Source organism: Gordionus sp. m RMFG-2023, chromosome 2 (genome assembly GCF_954871325.1).
Source record: "Gordionus sp. m RMFG-2023 chromosome 2, tfGorSpeb1-WG-v2, whole genome shotgun sequence".
NCBI classification, from domain to species: domain Eukaryota; kingdom Metazoa; phylum Nematomorpha; class Gordioida; order Chordodea; family Parachordodidae; genus Gordionus; species Gordionus sp. m RMFG-2023.
This window is the reverse complement of record NC_088776.1, coordinates 4,540,760-4,559,551: the sequence shown is the minus strand read 5'-3', so window position 1 is coordinate 4,559,551 and position 18,792 is coordinate 4,540,760. Positions and strand designations below refer to the sequence as shown.

General features: G+C 27.7%; 1 long non-coding RNA gene across 1 annotated transcript; it reads right to left on the bottom strand.

Moving 5' to 3' along the window:
- Positions 1 to 225: 225 nt before the first annotated feature.
- On the bottom strand, positions 226 to 1,019 carry LOC135924692 (uncharacterized). Its single transcript, XR_010571359.1, has 2 exons — positions 840 to 1,019; positions 226 to 697 (listed from the first exon to the last, which is right to left on the bottom strand). It is a non-coding gene; the product is annotated as an uncharacterized LOC135924692 (long non-coding RNA).
- Between the last annotated feature and the right edge of the window lie 17,773 nt (positions 1,020 to 18,792).

The following is an 18,792-nucleotide window of genomic DNA, read 5'->3' as shown; positions in this document are numbered from 1 at the left end:
CCAGAAGCCTATAGATTATAGGATAAACATTCATTTATTGTTACAAAAAGGATGGTTTTTAAAAATTTTATCAATAAATTATGGCAATCTACACAATTAATATATATATTCGAGATTCTCTTTTGTCAGATTATCGCTATAAGGAGAAAGAATAAATTATATGGTTGAAAGCACTATAACACTAACGTGGATAGCTCCCGTCAAATAGCAATATTCAAAAATAAATAATCAAAATAACACATATAATTTATTTAAATTTATTGCTAAATATATAAGAATTTCAAAAATATAAATCAAAAAAATTGTATAAAATATTCTCTAAAGTATCATCCCAAAAGGTTTCAATAATGTATTTGTTTATGATAGTCGCCATGCTCATAACCCCCATCATGGCGCCCGTCATGGTCACCATCGCCATCATGGTCCCCGTCATTACCATTGTTAACATCATCAGTGGTGAAAGGAATCGCTGTAGTCTTAAGGTCAGGGTTACATTCGCATATAGGGCATCCATCCCCATTTAAGACGTTTCCGAATGGACAATAAATTTTGCAGACAGGGGGGCATACTTCAGGTTCTTTGCACTTGCATATTGGGCAACCATTATTATCTAAGACATTTCCGTATTGGCAGTACATATAGCAGAGAGGCGGGCAGGTATCAGGTTTACAGGGGCAGTACGGGTCGTGATATCGTTCTGTTGTCGGTGGGAGAGGAGGTTATAAATATTTATATTTTACTCTTATCACGATTTTTAAAAGGTCCGCTAAAATTTAACGTATACTTAAATAGAACATAATCTACCTTATATTTCATTTATATATAATATTTCCCTTTACTTGAACGTCCTTTGACTAACATTATGGTTGATATGACACATAATAGAAGAAAAAAAGCGCGATTGTCTATAATATTCATTCTTAATTTTCGCAAAAATAATTTTATAAATCTCCAAAAAAAAATATTTTACTTTTATATACTTATCAAAAGTTTTTGGATGTTAATCGAAAATAATGACTTTTTTAATTTTGGTGATTTGAATATATTAAAATCAAAATTAATTGTCAAAAAAGATAAAATTTTAGATTTTTGCCAATTTGTCAATTATTTTTATTTTCTTACTAAAATTAAAAGGTAGAGAAAGAAGAGAGAGGTTTGGCTAAAAATAAAAATAAACAATTAATTTCTTAAAATGGTTTTTTTTAAATTTTATATTTTTTACGATGGATAGTTATTATACTTTTAGTTCGGGAGTGTATGGCAAGGGAAGGGGGTACACATACCAATATATCTCTAACAAAATTAGCCCCCATATAAACATCTGTTTGATTAAAATTTTGGGTTTTACTAAGATTGAAAAGATCCTTCTTCATTCTCAATTTTTCTGGTCGGTTTCCGACCCCGGTAAAATTTTAAGTTTATTCAGTTTTCATGGTTTTATATATATATATATTCCTTTCAAGAAATATACCAAAAAATTTTTATTTACCTTGAGGAGCGTTTATAATATTCTCCCTTTCTTTATGAGCACTTATCTCTTTATTCCAATTAACCCCTGTGTTCTGTAACTTCTTTTTTTTATCATACTTTGAAATCCTTTCTGGAATCAGGGTTAATGATAGCAATTTAATATCTACTTTTTAAGTTTAACCAATCTTTTTAATCTGACTAATATTTATTTCGAAAATGATCAAACTGTTCTACATCTTATTCACTTAACCGACTGCTTGGAATCAATTTCGTTATTGCTGAGCATACTCTGCCTGTATTTGCTAATAATGACAGAAAATATGCACTGTTGTAGAAGTTAATCTATGTTTGTAATTCCAATCCATTAGCTCTTATCATACCACAAACAATAAGAGCCACTTGATAATTAGACGGGTGTAAAATTTAATCACAGAAAAAACCGAACTATCCACTTCATCGAAACAGATAGATAACTAGCTGGTCTAAACTGTTTATATTCGAAAGGCCGGTTCAATCGACATAGAGTTATTAACTCTAATCTCGAATAAATTAGGGTTGGCCTCCGCTTATCCCTCTCTGATGGGAACAACTCATTTTATTTTTCCAGATTATAATATTATATAGAGGATAACTTGATTAGCATAAGAGGAGGAAACATTTTATCGATAGAAACTACAATATCCCCCTTGACTGATTATGAACCGAAGGACGATTCCAAACCATATGCATAATGCCGCATCCAAGATCTTAGGTTCTGATTCAAATAATTCTGAAGTCGCGCTACCCGACAAACATTTTATTAGAATAATACATTATATACATCGAATTTAAAATGCCAACATATTTTTAGTTGTTTCCTTTTTTTTCAATATTAAATGCTTTTATAAAGAACTAGATTATAACGCAAGGTTTTAGAAACAATATTATAAAATTATACTTCCTTGATGACCTGCATTCGTTAACGACAATTAATCTTTTACCAGTTTCTCGATACTAGAATTTTTATATAAATACAAGATTCAGTTTGTGTTCAAAATAAGTAAATATATTGATTAACTAAAATAAGATAATGCCACAACTACCCGCGAATTCGTGTTTTGGTATATTATGTAGGGAATATTTAAGAACTGAAATGTTAAACCTTATAGCGGAGACTGGGTCTATCATATTAATAAAAATTTTGGGGCCACAAAATATTGCTGAATAAAATTTTTCAAGCAAATTTATAAGGCAAAAAAAAATCTTATATGCCGTTCATCTCTATTTTTTCCAGTCAGTGAAAACCTAAATTTTTAAAAAATAAAAAATTTTGAGTTATAAAAAACAAGGGATGTATTTGCCTTTTTTGGGGCATGTTCTATCCTATTTTTATCCAATTTATATAAACCATTTAGCATTTTTAATGTGTTCAAATGTTCAAATACAGTTCTATAAAGAGGCTATCATGTATAAGTACAATGAAAATATCTAACAACATTGCAACTGTCAAAGAAGATTTCAATGAAATCCATACATTGTTGGAGAGTATGGCTGTATTTCTTCATTAAAAAAAATACTTGGTTAAGTTTTCGGAAATAAGATATTAGAGAAAAAATTTATAAAATCTTTTTGCATCTATCAAGAAACAACTAGTAACACCAATGTATCCTAAAGGAGTACCTCACAATGATCTAAGAAATTTTTTTCCCAATATTAACGTGTGTAATTAAATTTTATAAGGTATTAACATTGTGGTGTCACAATTGTAGTATGTTCGGATTCTCGTCTCTTCCAATTATTTTCTTTGAAATTTAAACTGTTGTTAGAATATCCTTAAAAAATATTTGTCAAAAATATGCTAAATTATCAGTTTAATCCATCTTACATAAGTATTCCCTCGGACAAGAACTTGTTATTAAAACTGTCATGTAATATTTTTTTAAAAAAATAAATAGGTTAACCATTTTCATATAAAAATTAATGAAATGCCAAAATTCCATTATCTTCTGACATATTATGTAATCAATTCACACAATATAAAAATACTCCTCTAATTCTATATAGTGCATAAGAACTTGATTGTTTCACCGATATCAGATGCATATATTGTTATATATATATATATATATAATTAAGAATAAATTCCAAAGCAACAAGGCCTGATAACGCTTTCGTTCTAAATTTTTAAAAAAAAATTTTGTATTTATTCAAAGGTTCAAAAAAAATTTTTTAATAATATTCCAAGAAAAAAAATTATATATTTTGCACTAATTGTCCAGTCCTGCTCACGAAGAGAGTTTTTTTTGGTTTCTGATCTTGCAGATCTCTTTTCTACATACATATCCAACTAGCTCAATTTTTTTAAAAAAGTCCCAAAGAACTCGAACCTGGTCAATAATATCAGCGTTTGGATGTATTAAACACGCCTTTTACTCATTATATCAACTTATAGGCTTTTAAGTATTCGTAAAAAATTTGCAGCGCTTATTTTAATTAACTCGCCTCAGGAAAATTATATAATTACTTGAAATTTTTTTGGCCAAATACACAAATTGGCAAAAGAAAAATAAAATAAAACTAACTGAGTTAATTATCTTTAAAATATTTTTTTTACGATTTTAAGGTTTTAAAGTCTCTGTTATTTGTCCTATAATATAAATTAGCTTAATTAAAGTGTTAATTTTTTAAAAACAAACAGATAAATTTAAATTGCTTTTTTTTAAAAATCATTTTCGCATAATAATTTGAAATAATAAATCATATTATAAGTATATGTAATATCGTTAGGTCGGAAATAATTAAAATTTTAAATTATTTTTTTTATCCGAAAATAAAGCGAAATTTAATTATCTTCTTTTTTTCCCTGCTATTATTCTAAAAAAATTAAACCCTTAGATAAAAATCATATTTTTTTTAGTTAACTATAAAATAAGTGTTTATTTTTTTATAAAGACAAATAAATGAATTATATTTCTTAGTCTACTATAGAGCAAATTTTCGGTTAATGATGGTCACTACCTTAAGGTATCAGTACCTATGAGAGACCTTCATGGGGCTTAACTTTTTGACCAGGCCTGGCCCAGGCCCGGAGTAAAAAATTTTTAAGGCCCAAGCCCGGCCCGGCCCATATCTAATGTTAAAAAAAAATTTACAAGCCCGGGGCAAGCCCATGATAAGTTTCGAAAAAATTTCCGAAACCCAGCCCAAGCCCATATCCAAAAATTCAATTTTTTTAAAATTTATTTAATGAAAATAAAACAATATTTAAATATATTTAGGGCAATCATTTTGTTTACGAAACTGAAATTCGTTATTATTAGAAGAAGAAAAAGGCAATATTTCTTAAAATTAGCAACTGTTTTAAATAATCTAAATATTTTAATAATTTTTAGGCCCAATCCCAGCCCGAGACTATTTAAACAAAATTTTAAATCAGGTCCGGCCCAGGCCTGATAATAGAAAATATAATATTAGACCCATACCAGGCCCACCCTGCGGGCCGCGGGTCGACCCGGCCCATGAAGGTCAAGAAAGAAAGAAAGAAAGAAAGAAAGAAAGAAAGAAAGAAAGAAAGAAAGAAAGAAAGAAAGAAAGAAAGAAAGAAAGAAAGAAAGAAAGAAAGAAAGAAAGAAAGAAAGAAAGAAAGAAAGCCTATCAAAATTGTATTTTGTTTATTTTTTATTTGGATATGCACTACCAAATTTATTTATAATATATATCTGTAAAATCGTGATTTTTGGAATGTCTCCGTGGCCTAGTGGGCAAGAGTGTCGCTTACCAATCCGATGGTTACGTGTTCGAATCCCAGCAATGATTATGTTTATTTCTCCTATGGGGGGATGATATATAGAGACCGGACTCGTTAACGTGATTCCGTTACAACATATGTTAAATAATTAGGGTCTCATTACATTTTAATAAATTTTGGTCAATATTTTGCAAATTTGGTTGGTAATTTAGAAAAATACGTTGACTCGAATCATTTAACCCAAATTTTCCGAGAGGATGAAGAAATTGATTTTAAAACGATATAGATTTTTGTTAAAACGTATCTAATTTTCTGTCTTCTCGACATTTATGATTCCCACCCCAAAGCACAAATGTGTATACTATTGCTAGGTATAATTTTTTTATATTTAAAAAAATGAGTTTATATAACCGGCCTTTTATTTTAGTAGAGTTTCTAACCTTCTTCTTTAATATTCAGAGTTGGAGATGTGTAATCAATTACGAGAGCGTGTAAGTCTTTAGAAGTGTGCTAAACCACATTTATATGAAAGCAAAAGCGGATTTCCATGATAGAAAGTGCAAAATCTACTATAAGAAAAGAAAAAAAATGCGAGGAATTTTCAAGAATTTAGATTTCGATCATCTTACTAGCTTCACAAAACACCAAAGGCTGATACAAACCAAGTCATCCGACAATCAAAACCCTTGAATATCAACGGCTTACTTATTTTCAAAAATTTAAATTTCAATCATCATACTAGCTTCACAAGACATCAAAGTGCTGGTACAAACTGAGCCATCAGACAATTAAAACCCTCTTGAATGACTTTTCCTGGACAATAGAGATCTAAACCCCAAGATAAATATTCTTTTAGGTATGGTATTCGAAATTGTAACTCAAACTTAAAACACTTATTCTTTTTTTTTGCTTTTTTTTCAGACATATGATATCGCAAATATCCTATTCATTGATTCCTATATTTTTCTCATATCACTAAGTAAACAATAAACCTAAATTAATTGCTTATCCATTTTCAATTATGTATGGGTGCCAATCCTGCTTTCATTATTGGAAAGGAATTCTACAGACTCTCTAAATAGATTTAGTAAATGCCAATAGTTGGACAAATATTCGATACAGAAAAGTTTTAGAGATTGTCTTCCTAATTTTAGTTAGTATATTGTTTAAAGGACTTGTTGATACCACAAATACTTTTTTGGATAATTAGAAATATTCTGTGCCAACGGGTAGGGCTATTTAATTTTAAGGTTTTTATTTTATTATATATCAATTACAATTCAAATTTTTATTTATATTTTATTAATTTTAATTTTAATATTCAAATTTAAAATATAATAATATTTCATTATTATCTTATTGGAAAAAACAAAAAAAAATTTTTTAATCCTGGACTACAGTCCTGAATATTTTGAAAGTAAGACTTACGTTATTAAAGTAAAAAATATATAAATTACCTTAATATTTTTTATATTAAAATCTATTTTAATTATATGATAAATTATAACTGAATCATTAGGAAAACGGATTTTATAAATTCTAAGATTTGATTAAAATAATATTCTTTTCATTCATTTTCTATAGAGGGGGAAATTATGTTTTTGCCAAAAAATGGGGAATCCTGCCAAATTTTTTTTAAATATATATATATATATAGATAGAGTGCTAATTAAATTACATTATTTCTAAGTAATTATATTTTATCATATTATAATTAGATTAAGTATATACCCTTTTTCCAGAATTTTGCCGTTCAATACTTTTAAACAAATACATTTTTTTTCATATTTTTATTTTTGTTCACATTCTTTATAAATATGAAATTTTATTTTAACAAAAATATTACATTATATTAATTAAGAAATGGGATTTTCCTAACGTTATTGATAATATGATTTGGATTCTTATTGTTGTGATATTATTAAATATATATATTATATTTTTATAATTATTTTTAAAAAATTAATATATTTTATATACATTCAATATGTATAAAAAAGCTAACAAAGAGTGTCAAAACATTGTAAAACAGAATTGTAGTTAATATTTTATTTTTATTTTTAAGAAAAATTAAGAAATATATTTATTTTAGTTTTATTAAAAAAATTTGCGGGAGATAAAAATGGCATCGTCACTGAAAGCGTCACATTTAACGAATTATAAATCTTCCATAAATGAATCGCTTTGGAATTCAGCGCCAAATATTGGAATGGTAAATTCTTCCTCAAATTTATCTTGCATCCCATGGTCCATAGTAAACAAAGGGAATAGATCATTGTTTATGTTTTTCATAACAGTAGCGCCCATTTTGTGCGCAACAGGATTATTTGGCAATTTTTTGGGACTGATATTTACTTTTAAAGAAAGACCTCACCCTAACGTCACGCTAACCCGAGCTCTGTATATGGTGAACGTATTCAATTGCGTGTTTATGCTCGTATACCCTATATTGGATTTAATAGGGGAGCTCAAATTTCTAAATTTTTGGATCGATATCTCGTGGAATCGTTACATATCAGATTATCATTTTCCCATAGCAAAATCATTGGTCAATTTTTCTTTCGGTATTTACGCCACACTGGCACTCTCTCAAATTATCGGTACGGCGTTTCCGTTTGAATACAAAATTTGGTTCCAACCAAAAAATATCGTGTCTATGCTGGTGTTCCTATTTATATACGTAATTGTCTGGTGTATTCCGACCAAGTGGTGGTTCGATATAGATAGTCGGATTAAAGTTTGCGGGGTTGATCCAATTTTGACCGTTTATCATAACAAAATTTGGTAACGTTTCTTGTAGTAATATTGCACATTTATTTTACTTTCTAAAAATTTGAAATACCAAACATATACTATACGCATTTAATTTAATAAAATGAATCGATTTTTTCTTTCATATCCTAACTAATTTAAATTATCATCAATTATGATTAAGGAAGATTAGAACCGATATTGAGGACAAATACCTTTTCTTAAAATTTCTAACAATTAGAGCCACTTTTTTTAAAAAATTTCAAGGAAACCTGTTCTTGAACCGATTATACCGAAAATATAACTAATTTATATGTAATGTAGAGTGTATAGTATTTTTTTTTATAAATTTAAATAATTTAAAATTTTAATTCAAAAAAGCGTTAATTTTTTTTTATTAAACAGAGTTTGGACCCCTGGGATGCGTTTAAATCCTATAAACTCATTTTTAAAATGGAATTGAACCGCCATTCTTACGAAATTTCTTTCTTTCTTTCTTTCTTTCTTTCTTTCTTTCTTTCTTTCTTTCTTTCTTCCTTCCTTCCTTCCTTCCTTCCTTCCTTCCTTCCTTCCTTCCTTCCTTCCTTCCTTCCTTCCTTCCTTCCTTCCTTCCTTCCTTCCTTCCTTCCTTCCTTCCTTCCTTCCTTCCTTCCTTCCTTCCTTCCTTCCTTCCTTCCTTCCTTCCTTCCTTCCTTCCTTCCTTCCTTCCTTCCTTCCTTCCTTCCTTCCTTTCTTTCTTTCTTCCTTTCTTTCTTTCTTTAGTGGGATGTGTTGATAATTTTATTTTAAATGGGTTTAAAAATTAATTATATTTTCTTTTTAAAAAAAACATAAATACTTTAAAGTTATCCCGATACGAAACTTGAATTCTTTTCGTGGACAGTTTACGAAGTAACTCGCGAAATTTTTACCAAATTTTTACCCGCCCTAGCCATATTAATAGTCAAAATATGGACTAACAAAAAGAAAAAATCTTTGTTAATTCGAAGGATAAATCGCTGCTCTAATCTGAGCTCGAACCTCTTGCCACAAACCTCCAGTAAATTTTTACTATGCTGTAGGAAATCGAGAGTTGGCGATATGTCTGCGCATCCAAATAATGATACGGTGGTAAAGAAATTTGTAACATTTGATATGTTCAAATAAAATGTTATTATAATATTTAGCAAATATATATATATTAGTAGGAGAAATCATAAATCTTATGAGCCCGAGGTTTTTGCGAATTTTCTTAGGGTTTTATTCTAGAGTAATCAACTCTAATGGTTAATCTTAACCAATTATTTATAATTAAATTATGCATAAGCAGCTATGCTTTAATATCGGATAAAGTTTAAAAAATTTTTTATCACAATAACTTTATAAATGCTTCAATAACTAAGTTATATAAAATATAAAACCATATTATATACAAAATTATTCTTTATTTTAGGTGTTTTAAACTACCATAAAAATTAAAGTTTAAAGATATTGAAGGTATTTTCCTACTTTTCAGAGAATCATATAAGCTTCTTTGCGCGATATTTTGTATTTTTGTTTATTAAAATTTGTATTATAGGGTAAGATATTGAATTAGAAAAAAAAGAAAATAGCTAACAAATGGTTAGAAATCCCGATTTTTAGTGCAATTAAAAATAGTTTTAAACAAAATTTATGCGTATAATATAAAATAAAACATATAAATACTTTAAAAAAAAAATAATTAACAGGAAATACAACACCCGACTTCAAAAAATAATACTGTCACAAGAAATCCTAGATTACACGCGAGATTAAGGGATAACGAAGTTGAGAACAAAATGATTGCCATAATAGGAGTAGAATTTATTGTCTTCCTATTTCCCGTCTCAATTTTCTTAATTTGCCGCAATTTTTTGATCCACAAGGTGAAAGATTACGATATAGATATAGCTTTCGCCTTTTGCACGCTCATGGAATACTTATACATTTCTTTGACCTTTTATCTAAACCTGCTATTCAATCCAAAATATAGGAGGGGTTTACTAAAGAAACATCCCAGATCATAAACCACCATGAACAAATTCTGATTAAATAAATGTTACTTTATTAATATAAACTCGTCACTTGTAATAAAGTGTGTTGTAAAATAAATTTAGCGTTATTATATAAATCATATATATATAAATAATAAAATAAGTTATATTTAATTTTGTACAATTTCTCAACTATATACATAACATAATAATTTCTACTTCCCTTAAAAAATCTTAAAACAATTGATAAATTTATTCGAGTTAATTTGACCTTGAAATTGTTGTCACATTAGCTAGCCTAAAATATATTAATTTTTATTAAAATATTCATATTAAATGAGATTTAGCTATTAATTTCGAAATTTCATTTTTTTTTTCGCTATAGTAAAAATAATGAGAATTATAACACCTCATATTATTTCGCTTAGTGAATTGATTAATACAAATATTTTATATTTTTTTCGATTAATTTACTAAATTTCTGGATTAATTACGTGGCTAACGCTAAAAGTATTTCCTTTATATGTCTAATAACACCGTGATATATTTTAGTTCTGAATTTATAACAAAATATATATATCAGAGACCAGCTATAAAAACCCAAATATTTTAAATATTAGACTTAAATAATTAATAAATAAATAACATATATTTTAAAAAAAAATCCAGCGGGCCTGCAATTTTGGCCAGGTCATGCAAATAGTACCTCTCTTATATAATTATTCAGATTTTTGGGGAACTTGTAGTCTCACTCAATTCCTCTTTTATGGAATGAATTTTTTTTTTTTAATTTATATTATAGTTAGATATATTAAAATTAATTAATAATAATAAAAAAATAAAATTTAAAAATATATATATATAATATTAGCAAAGCAATATAATACAAGAGAAAATAATGTTTAGTGGTAATTATATTGGGAATTATATTGGTAATGTTAGACAGACTATAATATTGAAATTAATCAAAATATCCAAATTTTTGAAAATGATATTTAGCAACGCTCGATTTTTGACTTTGATATCTGAATAACATTAGATTCGAACGTTTTGGGATTAGTGTAAAATATTGAATCAAGCAATTATAGAAAGAATAAATATTAGTTAAAAAGATCACTTGTAATTGGTTTCGTATTTTTCTCCGCAATATTCACTATAGCTTATAAACACTTAGAATTTGTTAAACGATTTGATTTAAGTCGATGGCGAAGTCAATATATTAGCCAGAAAATATTTCCTAAGAGTAGAGGTTCCGCTAATAGATGTCCAAACATTTAAATTTTGTATTTTATAAATATTTGATATTATATAAATATTAAATATTAACACCAAAAAAAAATTGTTTATACCCGCCTTTAAAATTAAATTAAATTATATGGAGCCAGGCTCTGATAAAAAAATATAAAATCGAAGTGAAAGTGTAAATACCTTTCAGGGGATTTTAAATAAGAGTTTTTCTTACTTTTTCTACACCTATAATATCTGTCTTGGATCTTTTAAGGCATGAAAGTGAGGGGGGGGGGAGTGGAGGGGTGTAAAATGTAATGTCATTAAATTATCAGGGAAGTACCCTCTCTATATCCATTTCATGATTAGATCGTTTTATATTTTAGTTATCAAGGAGATCTGGTCCTAGCATTATTGGCTTAGGGTGACCTAAATGGCTTTTCCATGAATCTAAGAATAATTTATAAAATATATTACTACATTAAATTAAGCAACGAGTTAATTAACGTGGATTTCATATTTTATGAAATATGACAAAGATTCTATTATTATATATTTTTTAATTCGATTTATATAATTATTTATTTTTCGAAAGTTCTAAATGGTTTTAAATAAATTATTATTGTCCAATTTATCCATTGATATTTCGGAATTACGTGTTTACCAATAAAATGGCTAATTGCAAGATAGGCGGGTTGGCTCATATTTAATCACTATCACTAGAAACAGCATTTGACTTTAACTTGTTACAATCTACTGGGAACTTTTAACATAAGGTTAACAATGCTTATACCTGGGGCCCTGGAATTTCATTGAGTTTACCCTAACCTATATACTAATAAATATAATATTTGAAATGATAATATGGGTCAGGTCGGAGAGTTGTGAATTATTAATTTAATTCAAATATTATTTTAAAATATAGATATGTTTATGCATCTACACCGAAAATATGGCTTTATGAGTTATTATAAAAGTAAAAGAGAGAAAAAAATATGCTTTTGAATCTAATATTTTACACCCTCTAGATACTTTTTAGCATAATCTTAACATTTATTCACCCACCTTCTCGTATTATTAAACGATTATCTCAAATATTTTACAAAACTTACCTAAAAAATCAGGAATTAAAATTGAAACCTAAGAAAGAGTGCTCTCAAAACCCCATATGATAAATTACAGATATAAGAGGGAAAAAAATATAGCATACTCTAGATGTTAATTTAAAGTCAAAAGACTTAAACTAAATAAAAAAAATTATAGTAGATAGATTTTAATCATATTTTACAAATTTTATCAAGACTATCTCGATTCTACAATGGTAATCTCAGAGTATCTGAAAGAAAGGCAGGTTATCAAATTAAAAGTTTCTAAACTCTTAGGTGCGATCGAATTGTGGCGTTATAACTTTTCTTATTAATATACCATTCTAAATAAAATTTTAAATTCAATTTCAATGCTACCATTATTGTGTCTATTCTAATTCCTTTTCTCCTATTCCCTGAAAGAAATCTATATGGCCAATTAAAAAAATTTCTCTCAACCTCATGTTTCAACATTTTATTTAATAATTTATTCAGGCCAGAAAATAGGAACCTTGTACTAGTCAAGGAAAATTTAACTTTAACTTTTCTCTCTCCTTAACTATTTATTTTAATTATATACCTCACTTTTGTTTAATATCTTGGTGTTATAAAAAGCAGTAATTAAGCCAATAAAATGTATAATAAAAAAAATTATTCAAATAAACATAGAATTTATTGGTAAAATATATATTATTTTTAAAATAATTATTCTTGTCTATATTGTTACATATCCTTATTAAAATACTATTGCATATTCCATTATATATATAATTAAATTTTTAAAAAAAATTTTAAAATTAAACAAGATGCTAACTAAATTAAGTATGTATGTGTAAAAAAAATAGTTATATATTTTATCTTTTATTACTTTATTCCATAATTTCTCAAACCTTGCTTTAAATTTATAATTTCCAAATACTTTCATATTATAAATTGTCACTATTTTTTACACTTTATCATTATTTTAACTTTGTTTTGCTTTTCGCGGTGCAGAATTCTAATAATTTTTTTAGTATTGCAATAATTTTTCGAGGATAAATTTTTTTAAAATATATTTAAGGGAAATTACGGTGCGTCTAATTTGGGTTCTTGATAATTGGCGAAAATAATTTGACCAAAGTTTTGAATCCCAATCAAATTCCTATTAACTACTAAAGTCTTGATAAGCTGGACAACTGTTAAGTTGGATAAAAATCTTGTCCTAACTATATCCAAATTACAAGTTTTACTGTATTATTTTAATACATTTTTTAATAAATTATATCGGTTGATCGTTAATTGTGCCGCAATAAATTCCGTATTCAGCCCAGAACCATAACCTTTAAACCGATTCAAATATTCTCTGGATGACTCCATTCCTCTGGTTTGGAATTAAAAAGTTTAAATAGTCTAGCAATCTTATTCTTTTCATCTTTTTTTTGTTTGAATAGATTTTAATCATTTGCTGTTAGGATAAATTATCCAAATTGTTTATAATACTAGTCTCTAAAAGTTTATGTTTTTTTTGGCGGCCTCAGACACATTACTTTCAGCTAAGAATTTAAGGCCCCAAAGTCTTTAAAAATCACTTTCCTCCAACCATATTGTAACTTAAATTTATTTTTTTGGGCTATTGATATTAGTTAAAGTATATTATGCAAAGCTAGAAGAAATTTTCTTTATACGTTATAACGGGGCCGTACCAGTCCCGGGCATCAGGTTAATAAAAATTTTCGGTCCGGACCGAAGAATATATTCATAAAATAGCAGGAAGTACCTCGCAAATCTCTGATTTTCATAATTGTATTTATTTTTTTGTTAAAAATATAAAATTTAATTTTTACATTAACAAAATAATAAATTATTCATAAAGCCATTATAATTCTTCAGTATATCTATATTTTTGAAGTTTTATCCTCAAATTTAAATAATGAATATATTGATTAATATATTTAAGTGATTATAATTATGGCATTTACGCATAAGAATAATAAAACATTATTAAATCTTAATAATTTTATTGCCTTTTTTGTAAGGTGTTTTATATTTATATATATTTAAAAATATATACAAATTAAATAGGAATATAAATTCGAGGGTGATAAAAAAAAATGATTTTAGCAAACATGACACATTTAACGCGTTATAAAATTATCTTTAATCGATCTCTCGGGTATCCAGCCCTGAATATTGAGATCGTAAACTCTTCCGAAGATTTCTCTTGCATCCCTTGGTCCGTAGTATACAACGACAAGAAATTGCTATTCACGTGTTTCATATCCATAGCTCCTATCGTGTGTGTACTGGGGCTAGTCGGGAACTCTTTGGGCCTGAAGATGTCTCTCAAGGAAAAGTATTCTCCCAACGTTCTACTGATCCAAGCCCTTTACCTGGCGAACGTATTCAATTGTCTGGTTATGCTCATGTACCCGATCTTAGATTTGACGGGGGAACTCAAATTTTTGAAATTTTGGATCAAAATCTACTGGAATATTTACATGGCGAATTATCATTTTCCCATCGCCAAATCATTGGTCAGCTTCTCTTTCGGGATTTACGTGATATTGGCTCTCTCTCGAATGATAGGCACGGCCTTCCCGTTCGAATACAAAAATTGGTTTCGAACGAAGAATATTATGTACATGCTGCTGTTCAATCTTGTTTACGTAGTTATATGGTGCTTTCCGATTAGAATGTGGTTTGAAATAGAGAGTAGGACCAACGTGTGTGGATTGAATCCCTTTTATATCGTTTATTATTACAAATTTAGGTATAAAAAAATATGCATATCTTGAATTCAAACATAACTATTATTTTAATATATTATTCCCATTGGTCGTCGGAACGGAAGGGCAAGAAGGATGGGGGATGAACGGAGGGGGTACTTTATTATAAAAATTGATCTTAAATTTTTACTTTTTTATAGGTTTAAAAGATTAAGACAATTGTACCATCTGATATGGACGATATTAAAAAAAATAATTGTTTCAATTTTTAGTGACACACACACACCAAAATAAATTCGTTTAACTAAATCAGCTAGAAATGGTAGTTTTCTGGAGTGGTGGTTAGGTTATAGAGTTTTTTTTATCAAACTTTCATATAAAATTTACAAAAAAAAAAAATTTAAAACTATTTTTAAAACTTTCATTTTCATACAAATGTATATTTAAAAAATCAAAGAAGAGTTTACTTCATAAAACATGAGATAACTAGGATAAATCTAAGAATTGTTTTCAATCGGCATTTTACACATATTAAAAAACGGGTACTTTACCAGTTAGAAAGTCCTTTTGGTCAAGGTTTCTGAACTTAAAAAATATTAGTTCTAAATTATGGGGGGGGGGGGGTTCAGATTGTGTTTAGATTGGCTAAATTAAATTCTTTTATACATTTTTTTAAAACTACCAAATAAAAAGGAAGAAAAGAAAACTTTGCAAAAATATAGGCATTAAAATAAACGCCTAATGTAAAAAAATCAAATCTTAGGTCGCATTCTTAGTGAGATCCGATCCGACACGATTTAACAGCTGATCGATTTTTAAATCGGTTTGTGAGAATCAATTTTTCTTTATTAAAACCAATATTTCTTAGGATTATTATATTGTATAAAATTAAAGATATAATTAATATTATTTTAAAAGAAAAATCAATCAGCTGTTAAATCTATCGGATCCCACCAGGAATGCGGCCTTTAAAATCTTTGATGTATTTAGAAACTTTACCTAACCATTGAATTGAAGGGTTAATGGTTAGGTTGGGAATTTTTAATCGAGCTTAAATTCTAATTTAAAAAAAAAACAAAACAAAAAAATAAACAAATAATAAATTAAAAGTCATCCTGCCACAAAAAGGCAATTCTACTTTTGGACCACTTACGAAGCGAGTCGCGAAATTTTTACCAAATTTTTACCCGCCACGATCATACTATTGATCAAAATTTGGACCAATAAAAAAAGTGAATCTTTGCTAGTTCGACGGATAAATTCCTCTTACAATTCAAGCTCGAATCGCTCGCAATCATCCAGTAAATTTTTAATTTTCTGTAGGAAATCGAGAATCAGCGATATACCTATACGTCCGGTAAATAATACGGTAAAAATATAAACTCTTTCAAAATTAAGATTTTCCATTATACTTAATTAAGCAAAAAAATTATTTATATTTAAAACATTTTTTACATTATTTATTACTGTTTGTTTTTGAATAGAGAATGACAACGGTTAGGCAACCCAAAACCAGACTAGGATCGGGCCCTAGAATTTTTTTTAATAGGCATTAGTAAATAAATATTCTATTATACTATGTTAAAAAAATTTTTTTATAAAATATTTAACATTTAAAATTTTTAGCTAATAATAGCGATATTCGGTTTTTCAAAATAAACCGGCCGGCTCGGGTAATTTTTTTAGAGGCTTGGTCCGGCCCCGGTTTAAGTCATTTTTATCTATTTATTTTCCAAAAAAATAAAATAAACAGGAAGAACAATCCCAGTCATCTAGAAGGACTTCTACCTTACGAGATTCTAAACTGTACGCTAGATTAAGGGATCACGATATCGAGAAAAAGATGATCGTCATAATGGGCGTTGAATTCGTTGTATTTATCTTCCCCGTTTCTGTATTTTTGATGTCCCGCAATTTTTACATCGGTGAATGGAAAGATCTCGATATCGATATAGCGTTCGCCATTTGTACCCTCATGGAATACCTGTACATTTCTCTGACCTTTTACCTAAACCTGATATTCAATCCAAGTTATAGGCGAAGGTTTATCCAACGAAAACCGCCGATTTTATTGAACAACTTGTGAAGGAGCGGGAAAAAAATGGAAGATAAATTTCTGATTTGTATTGGTTGTTGATAAACTGTTAAACGGTTTCGTAACCCCCAAAAAATACATAACGCAAATCCTCAAGATTTTGTCGTTTAAACAGATGTTCCCAAATTCTTTCTGCAATCGATGAGCGAATTTTCCAGGCCTTGCGTAAATTTTTTTTATTGCTAAAATATTGGTTTAGCCGTTGTGTATAATTATCGAATAAAATATGGAATCGTAAATTGTTAAACTAAATAAATTATAATTTTTAAAAAAATTACCGGTCTCGGAATATGCCAAGCCAAACGAGTAGCGTGTTCTCTTTAGTGTTCTTGAACGGCTAAATTTGAGCCGTTTTTTTAGAAATATTGCCTCAGAGTCGAGATTTTGCCATCAGATGTTTAATCCTATGTGCCATCTATGAGAACAATCTTTAGGGATTGCATAATATTTTTCTGAATAACAACACTAGTTCTATGTGATATTTCAAATTAAAACTATATTCCTTTTCATCGTCGTACCACGCTCCTTTCCTTTTTTTAATAAAAAAAATCGAAATTTAATTTCCATTAATTGACAATTCCTTTTTCCTCATTAAATCGATTATCTAAAAATTTACCTTTTTCCGAAATATTTAACTATCATATTCAATTTTAATATTTATTATCAGGAAAAAAAAAATATAAAATTCTGATATTTCTTTCATTTGAGAAAGAAATGGAAAAAAAATTAATTATTTTATTTAAACAATTTAACAATTTAAGTGTCTTTTTAAAAATTTCCAAATTGGTAAACTCTAGTGTTGTTTTTGACCATCTCTATTGTGGTATAGTTCAAGCTTTTAGCCTAAATAATTGAATTAGGCCCACTAACTTGAGTGTCAACTTGAAGATTTATTCGAATATTTTTGGATAAATATACATAGCTACGCTGTTTTATAGTTGACTAAAGTGTTAGGTAATTTTACAACACTAGTAAACTCACCTATCCTTTTTAAAGTATCTAGAATATTAGGGGTACGTTTCAAACTCTTTTTGTTATATTATTTATTTATTTTTGGTTTGGGGGTTAGGGAGACCAGGGCAAGTTGGCCCAAAGGGCTTGCAACGGTTTTATTTTAAAACCAGAAATGTGCAAAATTCAAATTTCAATTCTATGATATGTATATTTGACGCGAAAAATATTTTTTTGCACCCTTCAGCTATTTAAATAAAATGTGTTTTTTTTTATTAAAGTAAAAAATTATAATGTTTTTGCACCATAATAATCTGAATCAAAATATGAAGAGTTTAAGAAATAATAAAATTGATCATTATATGTAATTTAAAACTCTCTTTCATTTCAGAAAGTTTCTTAATCATATATCGTGTTTAAATATAATTTTAGAAAGTATTAATTATCTTAGTAACGAATCAGGGCTATTCAGGATTAATCAAATTATGCTTACAAATATGATATATTTACATAATTATATATAACAAAATAAAAAAAGTATTTGGCTACTATATTATTATAGATTTAACGCAATACAATTAGGAAAAAAAAAGAAGATATTAAATATTTTAGACATTTTTTTATAATTCAAATAATCTCCTTATTTTTGCCATTTTTATATGAATCATTTATGCAAATGGTGTATTATATTAATAAAGCAGTTTCCATGAAAATAATGGAATAATAATATTAATTTTCATATATAGGAGACTTAATAAATTATGAAATCTAACAAGCCTAAGGTTTT